General features: G+C 34.6%; 1 protein-coding gene across 3 annotated transcripts in view; it reads left to right on the top strand.

Annotated features, from left to right (window-relative positions):
• Window positions 1-13,624, top strand: part of Dh44 (corticotropin-releasing diuretic hormone 44) — a 256,898-nt gene that overhangs the window by 219,646 nt on the left and 23,628 nt on the right. The gene's annotated exons all lie outside the window — the stretch shown is intronic.

The following is a 13,624-nucleotide window of genomic DNA, read 5'->3' on the forward strand; positions in this document are numbered from 1 at the left end:
TTGGTAAATGAACAAAAATATTTGGGAAGAAAAATCAATATAGATTAAAGAAATATATATTTTTAATCACCAACATGTTTTGGTTATGAGCACAAAGAAATTATTGATTTCCTCCACATTGCAAATTGCTCGCTACATTGATAATTATCCTATAAATACCACAAATCAGCAGAATCCCAAATTTCACATTTTCCGTGAAATCGAAAGAAGATAATTCCAACTCGTCTGTACAAATTACGTATTTGATTTGTGAATTAATTCATTTATATAGTTGATAACAAATCAAAAAAGTATATCTAGAAAGCTTCAACTAGGTATATGGGAATTTCCAGCTTTGATATTAATCGATTATCAATGGAGGGTATTAACAGTGACCTTATAATAATTTCATATTCGAGATAATCGATTTCTAAACATACAACTAATAGGTATTTCTGAATAGTTTTATTATATTATATTTATTATTATATCTTGAAATCTTTCAAGCGATGAAATTTTGATACATTTCAAGATAAGATAAGATCTTTATTTACAGTAGACAACAGGATATTGTATGGGAATAGTCAAAGTACAAATAAATCTACGTAAAAAATTGAAATCTAAATGAAAAAGTTTAAAATTCAGAACATACAATGTAAAATTCAAAATTAAATCTAAAATTCGAAGTGAAAGACTTCAAATTTCAACCAACATACTTTTTGTCACAATGCTCATTGCAGAAAATCTCTTTCATGTTCTATTCATTTATTAATTCGGATTAGTCCATTTATGTATTTTGGTTCATACAGAAGGACCATATACTTTGAGTCTTCGACTTTTCTAAATTTGCATTTCCTGATTATCTTATCGAAACGTACAAAAACTAGGATATTAACAATTTTATTTTTCAATATATCCGCGAATACAAGGCAGGTAAACCACCAACTCCGATGAAATTTGTCTTAGTCGAGCAGATAAGTCTTGCCTAATTTAGGGATATCGCAAAAGTTTTATCAAACTAAATCCCTAACCCGTTTCACTGCTTGTCAGCGATATGAATCTTACCTTTGTACGAGTATCTGAGAGGTTGGGCCCTGCTGTGATATATTCGAGTTCTTGCAAGACTGCTGATAACCTAGGTCAAGTCGTTCAGAATCTGCCAGACGCAAGTTTTGCTGGTTCCAAAGAAACGCTACGTTAAAATATGTTTTTAGTTAGAAATTTGGCTTTGGGAGGGTTGTGAAACTCATGGATATAATCTGAATGTCGTAATTAGATCCGTATTTCATAAAACGCATTTTTTCGCTTTAAACAACTTCTTTCTTTTGGCAAATTCAATTCAGTGAGAACTTTAAATACGGAGGCCACTGAAAGAATTCAATGAAAATGAAGTTATTGATAAACATTTTTCAATTAATTATAGAAGTCGAGATTGGAGAATCTATGATTTTAATAACTACTGTCCATTATTTGGTTGAAATCACATATAACTGGCAATTCTATGTAATGGTTTCACGTTTCTCGAAAATGACAGATCTAGAATGATTTTTGTTCAAATTCCTCAGTAATTTATCACCCAATTTTAAGGTTACTATGATTTTTGATTCATTATTCATGAACCCCATGGGTCGAGCAAGAGTCTTGAATATTTATTCATATTTATTGCTCTTTGTATCAATTTGAACATGAAAACTTGTATGTTAAAGATATTCGGTCACAATAAATAAATTTAACCTCAGCAAAAACGCCAATACTTCAATTGTTAACTTACTCAAGAGCGTCGGTTTTTATTACTTTATGCCAAAAATTGTAAAGTTCATGTGACGTACCATCATATTCCGTTTCCAATTGTTGCGAGCCTTTTTAATATAATCTACTAATTTCAGTTTTTTCCGAATCCTGAACATTCACTTCCATCGTTCAAATGGTACTGATCACTAGGGTGATTTAAGATTTATTTCATCAGTTCGGTGTCCATTGTCTAATATAATATAAATTGATTTGAAATCCCTGAAAACAATAAAAATTGAATAGATTAACCGAAAATAACAATTTTATTAAACAAAAAACTGAAATTACAAAGAAATAACATACAAGCAACAACTAAACAAATAAAAAAATTGAAATAATAATAATAAAAGCTGAAAAATAAAAAAATGAAAAATAAAAATTGAACAATATTATCAACAAAAAATGAGAAATAAGAATTGAAAGATGAAACTTTGGCCATTGCGGAGTTCTTTGAAATATTACATGTTGGTTCTTCAATAGTTTGAAGGTTAGACAATAGAAGTCCGAACTGATGAAATACACCACGAAACATTGTCAACCACCTTCAAACAAACGTTAAATTACCCTCACTCAGAGAGAAAGTATAGAAAAAAAGTCAGTTCCTCGTCTGCGAGCACCGTAGACATATCTAGTAACAAGACTAATACCGTCTTGGCCACGTACCATTACCAATACCAATATCGTCCTCAACATCGATATATACCAAATATACCAAATGTTGATGTTCATCAGTTGATTTTAACTCTCAAACACTAAAACAGTAGTTGGGAAACAAAACAGGATATCCACTAGAAGAATAGTAGACCTAGCAACACAGAACACGATTTTTTCTTCGTCAGCATTGGATTGATTCGCAATATTCCGCAACCTAATTGCATTACGGCTTCGTCGTGAAAAATACAATATTTTCAGCAGCGGCATTGTGAATAACAGTGTGGTGAATATTGCTGACTTTACTACTGTTATGACATAAAAATTATTCATGCACGTACAATCAAAAATGTCGTATTCTCAATTGACTTTATCGCACCATGATAACTGTCATAACTTAAAGAATGAAAAATAGAATGTCGCCAGTTTGCTTCATCCTTTCTTTTTGTTTCAAATATTTCAATAGTCATTTTGTCATCATGGAAATTAGTCAAGAGGTTTACCGTTAACCAGCTGTCGCATCCCTACGAACGGCAACCCTCAGAAGTCGAAACTTGTGCGAGTTAGGGACTAATGAGGTCTTACCTTTCAACGTGTGACTCCTAACACAGGTTGGACGATAGCAAGTGGAACTTGATTGTTCAGACTGCGGCTTGAACCACCGCCTCACACAGCGGTCGATTGAATGAGTGAACAAAGCACACTCGGCAAAATTGCATGGATTGGGCTTCGAATTGCTTCCACATCCTTCGTATTTGCCAGATCTGGTCCCCAGCGATTCATTTTTGTTCTCAGACCTTAAAAAAACGTATCATGGAAGGAAATTTAGCGTCGATGAAGAGGTAATCGTTTAAACTGCGGCATATTCTGAGGATAAAGACAAATCTTTCTATAAAAATGGTATCAAAAAATTGTATCACCGCTATATTTGTTGTGTCGCCATCGGAGGCAAAGCCTTTCAGTTTTTTAGCCCAACTGTTATAAATGGTGTAACAAACACGATTTTGCGACTATATTTTATATTAGACAAAATTGACGAAATGCAATAGTCTTTGAACCCAGATTTCTTCTTTGGGAGTGGAAATTCCTGATTTCCTTTCTTGATACTTATTTACGCTATACAAAGAACCTACCTGCATATTTCAAGGCTCTAGGTTCAGTAGCTTCGACTGTACGTTAATATAAGGGTGTCAGTCAATCGATAGGTATGTACTTAAACAATATTGAACAGCATCAGCAAAAAAACCAGAAAGGATTTAAATAAAGTACGTTGGTAATCCTAGTAATCCTATTCCTACTTATACCATAAATGCGTGAAGTTTGTAAGGATGAATGAATGTAAGGTATGTATTTACGTTTTTTTCTTTTTCACGCCTAAACAGCTCAACGGATTCAAATGTAGATTCGTATATAGATAGATCATGACCTGGAATACTGAACCTAGAATCTTGAAATATGCAGCTCATTTTTTATTTTATTGATTGAATTTTTTTATTAATCATGTACTTCCATTATTCTTCATTAGGTTGCACTCTTCAGTTAAGCATCTTGTGATAAACGACATTTTTTGTTTTATTATCAGGCGCAAGTATAAACAACGCAGATGGTCTTCCGACCCGTGAACATGCCACATATAATTGACCATGTGAAAAACATTGATTTTTCAGATTCAGACCACAAACTTTCAAGGATTGGCCTTGTGATTTGTTAATGGTCATGGCGAATGCAAGACGAATTGGAAATTGGTATTTTAAACTCAAACGGCATATCGGTTAGGATTATCGGGATCCTCGGAAAGAGAACTTCCTCACCTTCGAATTTTCCTGAGAGTATCGTCGAGTTTGAATCCGCTCGATTCGTCGACCGGTACTCGACCATTACCGATAGTCAGCAATCGCTCAGAGAAATCTTCAGCAGATATATCATTAAGCAATGCAACTCTCATGTTTGTTGTCAGCTGAAGTTTCTTCACATAGCGCCATAGATTCGATGATTTGAGGCAAGCGTTTATTTCGTCGGCAGCCGTTGATCTTGAAATTACTGGCAGTGTTTGGCAGAAATCGCCAGACAGTAAAATCATTGCACCTTTAAAACATCTCGAGTCATTGCGTAGATCTTTCAATGTTCGGTTAAGTGGTTGTAATGCACGTTTGTGCGCCATTGTGCTTTCGTCCCATATGATGATTTTCGATGCTGATAAAACTTTGACCATTGCGGAGTTTTTTGAAATATTACATGTTGGTTCTTCAATGATTTGAAGATTCAACGGCAATTTCAATGCTGAATGAGCCGTACGGCATCCTTCTAACAATGTGGCTGCTATTCCAGAAGAAGCAACTGCAAGCGCAATGTTGGACTAGCACGAACAGTAGCTAAAACTAATGACATCAGGAATGTCCTACCAGTTTCACCAGGGGCATCCAGGAAATATAAACCACCATTTTCATCATCAATTGCCTTCATCAACCATTGACAAAATTACGTTTAGCTGTCATTTATCTTTTTTTGTTATTCCATGTCAGATGCGTTTTTGCTATACCACGTTTCTTGGTGACTTCACGGAAACGATGTCCCTCTCCTTGTTCTGAGCTACCTCTCCACCAATTTTCGGCCAAAACGGTTCATCCGTTCTTGAGTCATGAATAGTGTAACTAACACCACTTTAACCACTTTATATATATATATATATATATATATATATATATATATATATATATATATATATTTTTAAAATGGTCTGTCACGAAACTTGATGTTTTCACTTTCGAAATACAGTAACCAAAAGTAGTAATGAATAGCTTAGAGCAGTGTTTCTCAAAGTGTGCATCGCGGAGCCCTGGGGCGCCGTGGAACCTTTACTGGGGCGCCGTGGACCATGGGTGAGTCTCAAGGTATAACGTTTTACAACATAGATAACTGAGTGTATACGTCGGTACCTATTAATGAAAATCCTCGATAATATGATAATATCGGTGATTGCAAAATGCAATCCGTTCAGACAGCCACCTATGTACTTTTATTAATTAAATATCTAGTGTAGTCTTTACGTTCGGGGCGCCGCGATAACCTTCAAAAGCCGTGAATTCGAAAAATTTGAGAAACACTGGCTTAGAGAATCGATTTTTGTTACCTATAAAAAAATTCGCAAAACTAATACAACCGTCAACGACGTCTGCCCGCGTTCGGGTCGCATTCTCGGCGATGGCGCTTCATTGCTTAGACCGCCCCTCTACCCCGCGCATCGTCCTTCGTCGTCTTACAGTAGACGCTACCCGTAATGGCTTACTGCATTGCATCAAGTTAATCTTATCGTGATAATTTTCAAATAATTCGTCCAAATTACTTAGTGTGAACGATAAAGTTTATTTACATTACATACTCAAAACAACAATTGTATAAATTTTTATAAGAATTTGACAGATATTGTGCAATGTGCAATGTGGAAAAAGTATCTCTATCTAGATGCCGACTTACTTAATACTCATAGTTATATTATGACAAAAATTAAACAAAACCTTTGAAAATTGTAGCCCATATGTTATTCTACCTATAATCCTACAAGCTGTATTTATGTAAAGTTTCATGTAAATCCGTTCAGTCGTTTAGGCGTGAAAGAACCACAAACAAACATACATTTATCCATCCTCACAAACTTTCACATTCATAATATTAGTATAAAATAGATAATTTTCTTTTGTACCTACCTACAAAATTTCAAACAATTGATTATTAGAACTGAATTTTTTAGCAAATGTCTGCGCACCTACAAAATAACCGCTAATGTTCCCCACTTTCAATATTTACGATTTTTTTTGCCGAATTTGTCATCATTTCTTGGAATGAAATATCTGAATCGTGCGAAACAAGTTAGTCATATCATTTTTTCATCCATGTCTCTGGCAGAATGACTTCCGTTTTTCATGAACCTAGACAAGAGAATTTCAATTCATTTATCCAGCTGAAGATCATCTTTGCTAATGAAAACGCTGAATGTAACTAAATTCATTTCCTCAGAAGTAGCGGATTAATTATTCCTGCAATTCGCAAGGAAAATTCTGGGGAACTTGATTCTATTCAAAGAGTTTGAATAAAAATATTAAAATATGAGCTGAGCTCGCCATTAGGACTCTATTCATGAATTAATGTGTTCAATCTTTGAGATGTTAGAAGTCACAGAAACGATATAATTTTAAATAGACGCGGTTAATAATAGGGAAATGTTGGAATTGTCCTACAATTGATAAATATTACAATAAATTATAACTTTCGGAAGAAAGTGTGTATTTTTCAAATATGCGAAGAATAAAAACTCAAAGTCGCCTCCACAATTTAATGTCACCGTCAGATGTTAGAGCGGTAAAACCATCAATCAGTACATGTTTCGAACCTGTATCATCGGCTAATATTCAAAATTCTACAATAAAAGAAGAACAACGTAACAATATTCAATACAATGCAGTATAAAATACTTACATGTAGAAGAAAATATTTCATTTTTTTTTATAACGGAGAAAAGAAAATTTATTCATATTACTAATGGAACAAATAGTCACCATGACATATTGATAATGGAAAAATATTTTTTATACCGACTCATTAACATCAAAATCATCAACCAGTACCACAGTATTTTGTATACAGTAATTTCATAAAGGCTGATTTGTGGTTTGAATTTTCCTACGCGCAGATCCACGCGTCGATGTCTTAGGTCTGCGCAAACGACGAGTTTAAGACAGGCATGCAAACCTTCCATAGTTGTCGAATTTCATGGGTTTCACCCAACCTACTGTGGTACATTATTTTACAACTCGTGAAAAAATGTTAAAGGTGGTCTCTTATTCCATAAAATTCTGATTGCTGGAATATTACTGGATGAGACGTTGGTTCTTAGAAATATTCCACGTATTTTATTCGAAAATGATCATTTTGGCAAATCTACAATATTATGTCGGATAACGATAATTGTCACATTGGCAACAGTGCAAAATGCAATCATAACCTATAAAATACTGTGATTTTTGTTTATTTCGTAGTTTTCACGTGTTCTAAGTTTTGTTGCATATACTTTTATTCGCAACCCCACTAAAGCTTTTCCAGATTTACTATGGGCTATATAGTTTTATTTTTTTCTACTGTACTTATCAGTCAAGTCAGGAGGAAAAACGTATTTGAAATTATTTAGGGACTACAGGACAGTTGCAAACATTCATTTTGGAAATGTCTATACCTTTGTATACATTGTATGGCATGTGTCTGACAAAACAACTACTTCTCTGGCAACTATCCCAACAGATGTTGAATTATATCTCGGACATACGTGCAAAAATCCTTTCTTTGAAGGAACAACTCTGCAAGAGCTGTCTACGAGGAATACCGAGTCCACAGTATACTTATATAACTATACTGTGCCGAGTCCCTGTGTGTATACAACCGTGATAGCATGGTCTGCACTGATGAGGAACACTTCAAAACGGTTCGCAGTTGGTTCCTTGATCGAATCAAGCGAAGTCCCACTATTTGTCCTAGAGAGCTCTTGCAAAGTTGTTTCTTCAAAGTGAGAATCTTTGCAATTATGTCTGAGGCGACTTGGATTCCGAAAGGTTAACAGTCGTAAGGTATTTTTGATAGTCAAATTTACATTATATAAGAAGTTGCTGACTAATAGGACATGTTTCATTTAGAATAACTGTTTTTAATCTACGCAGCAACTTTTCGGGGTTGATTAGACATCTAGACTTGTATAGATTCAAATATCAACATTTGTCAATATATGTCGAGTTATTAGCTAAAGAAGTATTTGTTTTCTGTCGGAAAACATATATAATGGTATAGTCAAAATGCATTTGGACTTGTCAGTGATTTTATTATCAATTTCTACTTGGATAAAAGCTGGAAGCAGCAAAACAACCTATTATCTTACAGTGTAAATAATTCATAACTACCGACTCCGAAAACTCTAACATACATTTATAGTTAGTACATACATACAAAAAAATTATTTTTGTATGATTGAACACTACATACTTAATTACTTTTTTACTTCCTCAAGTCCTGAATAGTAACTACATAATTCAGAAAGAATAGGCTCTACAGATTCCTTAATCTTGAGTGATGAATTCGATTAGGAATATTTTTAATAATTGGTCCTTAATATAATCGAATCGGCAAACTCGTCCGCCATCTTGAATTCTCCAATCAATAAATGAATATGCTATATTTGGCCCCAAAAATCACTACAAAGAAATTTCGCATGGATTCGTACCATGGTTCATGAATAACAAAACACGTTCTTTATCTTGTCTTTTTTCTTGTTGAAATGAAAATATATTTTGTCACATTCGAATATGAACATCTGCCGATTCCATGAATTTTTAAAATCTACTTGAAACTTAGTTCATCATTGCCCAAATGATCTGGGTTACTTCAATATTACACAAATGCAAAATTATCATTTGTACAATTTTCTCAGGTGCCCAACATGGTTTTCATAGACTGTTTTTTTTTTGAGCAGTTTATATGAATAGTTGTTATGTTGAGCAGTGTATACACGCTTTGGTTGAGATTGTAGTAGGGAGAAATGTTATTAGTGTCAAATACGTCATCATTATAAAAAATGAAACTCCTGGACACCGACATCAAAGGGACCGACGCTGAGTGAAACTACTGTATACAGAAATACTGTGCCAGTACACAACAAGAGGAGAAAACACCACTTACAAATCGACTCGTGTTCTGAGGGTTTATGGAAGATTAAGGAAGGGGAAATTTATGTAAAATTAAGAGAATTGAAAAACTTTTGTCAATCGAACTGTACTTGTTCATTAAGAGATATGACATTAGGGTTATTACTAGCAGAATTAATTTCAAACATTTCAAGATGTGAAAAATATCTAAATCAGAATCAATATTAAAACTATGGTTGTAATGAACTTTCAGTGTTATAATCATCTAAGTTTAGGTTTCTGAAATTGCCAATTAATTTAACATGTTCAAGAACTCCTACCACTTTGTCCGACATACTGAGCAGAACAATTTTGTTGTGAACACGAAATTCTGTAAACGCCGGATTTATGGGAGATTGGTACTTCATCTTTAGTATTGACTAACAATTTGGAAATAGGATTCATAGTATAAAATAAAACATTAATGTCATTACACTAACGTCTGAGAATATTTGAAATATTATATGAAACTTTACTTTGAAAAATGTAGTTCTGTGTTTGTTATAGATTCTATTAATTAGATAAGCAGGGAAACCATTATTATGACTTATTTATCTAATGATATTCAACTCTTTATCGTGACATGGGAATATTGAATATTATAAGATTATTCAAAACAAAACACAAGCACTACTGAAAAATCCTTAATGTGCTCTAAGAGCGGTGCCTGTGCGAAGTCCACTTCTCTGTTCAAGAACTCTTCCATTTGGAGAATAAACTCCCTGAGAACGTTTCTCCAAATGGATCGAATCTCAGCGATTCAAAGCCAAAGTGAATCGCTACTTCCGCACAGGCACCGCTCTTAGAGCGCCTCAAAGATTTCCTTGTAGTGATAATGTTTTGTCCTTGAGAAAAATCAGGCGGAAGACTCTTTGGGGGCGGACCTCCATACATGAGAACAATACTCTAAAGAAGGTCTGATCTGAGCTCTATAAAGAATCAAAAGTTGCTGAGGTGTGTACAGTTTTCTGGTCCGGAACAGTGTTCCAACCTTTTGAGAAGCAGCCTTTGCAATTCCAGCAACATGATTGTGCTACTAAGAAGGTATAAATTAAATTATAGTAGAATTATTGAGTTCCATAGAACAGACCACGAAATTTAAGAGATTCTTTTCCATTTTATCAGACGTTAAAGTCATTCAAGGCAAAAACTACCCTACGTATGTTGTTCGATATTAAAATAAATTTAAATACTTTTCAAATGATTCACTATCAATTTGAACAGAAAAATAGCTTATTGCAGACTATTAACATCACCAAAAACTCCTTAAAATCAATTTCAACGTTGTTTAATATTGAATATGATGATATTGCACCCCACACGTTCAAAATGGTAATTTTTCCGAAAGTGAAAAACGCATTCCTGTAAAACACGATGGATCTTCCCTAGTTATCCAAATGGAAAATGAAGGACTGATATAACGTAACATGAATTTACGAATATGAACGAAAATTCTGAAGAGATGAATACATCGATATTCATCGCATCAATGGCTCCTAAAAACCTTCCTTGTAATGAATTCGTTCGCAAGGAAGAATTCCTGTGATGTGAATTTCTGTTGAGACTGGGAGTGGAGAACAGAGACGTATTCAGATCAATGTTATAGATAGATATAGAAAATGTATAATAAATTTCAAATTCATCATTATGTAGCAAATTAATGAATTAACTGTCTGAAATAAATTTATTTCCAACAATATTTCACTAATTACAAATTAATGTATTCATTACAATACTTTTCGAATTTCTTCTTTAGCCGCTCGATTCACTTTCTCAACTGCCCTCTTAGGTCGGGAAGACGTGCTTATATCGGTGAAGGTCCTTTCGAAAATTCTGTAGACGGTTCTGTACTCGTCTAGAATTTTACCGGCGGTTCCAGATTTCATTCTTTCGAGGTGAGGTCATGTGTTTGTTCGATGAGTCGGCTGACGTATCAATTCAACGGGTCAGGGACGACTTCAGATTCGTTACAATTATGAAGTTTCAAAGAAAAGACTGTCAAAAAAAGATTTTTGGGAGTTAACAAATGAAATTCTTGTAACCTTTGAATATGAGGCTTTATTTCTCTCTTTCTTCATCCTCTGGTAGTGTAAATTACCAGGACAGATATATCAACCTGCCTAGGAACCTATGCGACTGTATTTCGAGCGGAAATTTACGCTATTGAATTGTGTGCTGAGAGATTGAAAGAATCCAACCTCATACACAAGTCAATAAAAATAATCTCGTACAGTCAAGCGGCGATGGAAGCTCTTGGCTCCTACCGAGCAACGTCTAAATTAGTTGCCAATTGCCAAAAACGATTATTCTCTGGTCTGGATTCCTGGCCACAATGGGCTGGAAGGCAATGAGGCTGCTACTTCCCTTGCAAAGGAGGGTGGTACAAGCAGCTTTATCGGACCATAACCTGTCATTGGCATCGCTTTAGGCTTTGCCAAATAAAGATTGAACACCTGGATGGCAAGAAGATTTATGGACTTCTGGCAGAATCTTCCAGCATTGACTCACTCCAAGGCGTTCATTCACCCTTCGAAGCTGGATACCAAACAGTAGGGATGAACTACGATGTCTTATAGGCCTTCTTACAGGTCACTGTCATGTGAATCCTCATATGCAGAGACTCGGACTGTCGGAAGACAGTGTGTGTCACCTCTGTTTGGAAAATAATGAAACAGCAGAGCACATACTTTGTACCTGCCCTGCTGGGGACTGAATCAGAGTTCTACAGTTCGGCAGAGCCGTACCTTACCATTTGACCTGAAAGACCACTCACTATATAAACTAATCAGCTTCGTTAAGAAGCTGGGTTTATTTTATCGAGTGTGGATAGGTGTGAGCCACAATAAACCCTTGCGGATTGCGGTGGAGGGTCGAATAGACCCACTCACTTTGGACGTAACCTAACCTAACTGTAGATTACACTATATTGTTCCGAAAAAATGAAGTAATTCGAGAGCAATGATTCAATATTCTTCGTAGTTATTTAATGAAACAAATAAAGATGGTGAAAATAGGTGATGATTCATGTGAATCCCAATATATCAAATGTGTGTTTGGACTGGACATTGCCGGAAAAATAATTGAGTGAGCTGATTATTCTGCAGCTTTTTGAAAAGCGTATACTTGTAATGAATGAAAAAATGACTGGTTCCGCATATACTTCTGACTGTTGATCTGGAGTAATTTCCATATCAATAATAGATTGCAAAAGTGCGGTATATTTTTCAATTATAAAATCTACAGATATATCTATCAAGACATTCCTGAATTTAAAAAATTGTATAACTTTCTTGTTGGAACTCATCTGATAGATGATATTGCGGTTTGGAGAAACTTATTAGGAATAAATTCCAATATTCTGGAGATATCAAAAAAGTTGCATTCGCTGAATTTATCACAAAACCTACTAATTTCCTTTTGCTGACCTATCTTCGTGTAAACTTTAGATTTCACTTTTGATGAATCCTTGAATTCATAATATTGCCAATCATTTATAATAATTCAAACATAAATCAAGGCTATAACCGTTACCTCGGACAATATAATACCAAACACCTATTTCACTACCCAAACATGAATACTTTTTGTAATGAGGTCCATATAACGATATTGTTTGCGATAGATTAGCCTCACGCTGAAAGCGTTGAGAATGTAAAATAAATAATAACTCGTCAGTCGTAAAGATGCCTATTTTGTTACTTATTATATTGGTATTGTTCCGGTTACTCCTTTTATTTCACAAGTGACCTTGCATCAGATTCCTGGCAGAATTCAAATATTTCCATGTATACAATTACATAAACAAAAAAGCTTTCAATAGACCTGTTTTTCTCTGAGTATCAATGTGGAGTGACTGAGTTTCGCCAGTTCATCTTGCAGAGTTTACTTTTATACTTCTTGAGGTAGCCATATGGCTGGTTGGTAACTATGAACTTGAATATTAACCCTTCCTGCATGTGATTTGTTCTAGAAAGTGCAGGTTAAGAATACAAGTTGTACTTCAATGCACGATTAGCGAAACTCGTATAATATTTTTTGTGCTCCAAAAACTCATTGTCGTTATTATTTGTCGTGTTCTATTTGGTATTGATAATTAATAATGAATTACTGTCAAGAACCCATTTCGAAAGCGTATCTATCTCCATAGAGATCCTGCAAAAAGAATCGAAAATGAAAATATCAAAGTCAAAAATATATAAAAAACAAAGAAAATCAATCGCATCTGAAACAAAACTATCAAAAATCTGGGCACCGGATTTCACACAAAGTGCATTTTAACCTCCTGAGAAATATCATTTAGTGGTAAGATTGCTTAAGCTCAACTCCGCCGAGATAAAAATAAAGGCATTTATTCGTACGTTGGAACGCTACACGCCCGTTGAATCAGTATGTTTTACTTAAATGATGTGTTTTGCCACACCTTGTACACATTGAGGGATCGCATGTTGCAAAGTTAGATCCCCGTTAAACTGACATTTTTT

Source organism: Leptinotarsa decemlineata, unplaced genomic scaffold, assembly GCF_025532065.1.
Source record: "Leptinotarsa decemlineata unplaced genomic scaffold, Ldec_3_MD MMD2_tig00000882_RagTag_RagTag, whole genome shotgun sequence".
Taxonomy (NCBI): domain Eukaryota; kingdom Metazoa; phylum Arthropoda; class Insecta; order Coleoptera; family Chrysomelidae; genus Leptinotarsa; species Leptinotarsa decemlineata.